At 59.7% G+C, this 682-nt stretch overlaps 1 protein-coding gene across 1 annotated transcript in view; it reads right to left on the reverse strand.

The window, feature by feature from the left end:
- The window catches only part of SH3PXD2B (SH3 and PX domains 2B), a 68,632-nt gene that overhangs the window by 12,699 nt on the left and 55,251 nt on the right, over nt 1–682 (reverse strand). The window lies entirely within an intron of this gene.

Genomic DNA, 682 nt, shown 5'->3' on the forward strand with positions numbered 1-682 from the left:
GTGCCTCCCCCTCGTCTCTCACAGCCACCCCCATGTCCCACCCACCCTACTCGGCCTGCAGCCTCCCAAACGCGCTTTCAACCTCCGTGCCCCTGCTCTTGGAGACCCTCTGCCTGCAAAGCCCCTCCCCCGCCCCTCCTGCTTCCCTTCCCAGCTCTGCTTCACACCATGTCCTCTCCCAAGCCTTCCCTGAGCCTCACGGAGAATGAAGCCCTCCCTCCCTCCACGCTGCCCAGTGGCCTGCACATACCACACTTCCAGTGCCTATAACACAACCGCACTTGGTCTGTCTCCCAGTTAGAACGCGAGCTCTGGGCGGGGGCATGTTGGATCCATCTCTGTGTGCCCAGGGTCTCAGCATGAGGCAGTTCATTTGAGGTGAATAAATAGAAGGAAAAACTGCAAATGGGCTTGGCAAGGGGAAGTGGCCTCCACTATAGTGGCTGTCCCCTCACAGCCATCGCTGCGGTGACAACAATAATGATAATTGGTAGTCAGAGGGCACTCACTGTCCTGTTCTGTGTACTTTAGAGCTGTCGATGGATCTCATCCAGCCGATGCTGGGAGGTGGCCGACAGGCTCTCAGACCCGGGCGGCCGGCACCTGGCCGTGACCCTAACTTCCATGCTCTGCTGCCTCTTCCAGCAGCTCCAGCTCCGGGCACAGGGAGGGCAGGCTCTGT

This window comes from Myotis davidii, unplaced genomic scaffold, assembly GCF_000327345.1.
Source record: "Myotis davidii unplaced genomic scaffold, ASM32734v1 scaffold399, whole genome shotgun sequence".
Classification (NCBI taxonomy): Eukaryota; Metazoa; Chordata; class Mammalia; order Chiroptera; family Vespertilionidae; genus Myotis; species Myotis davidii.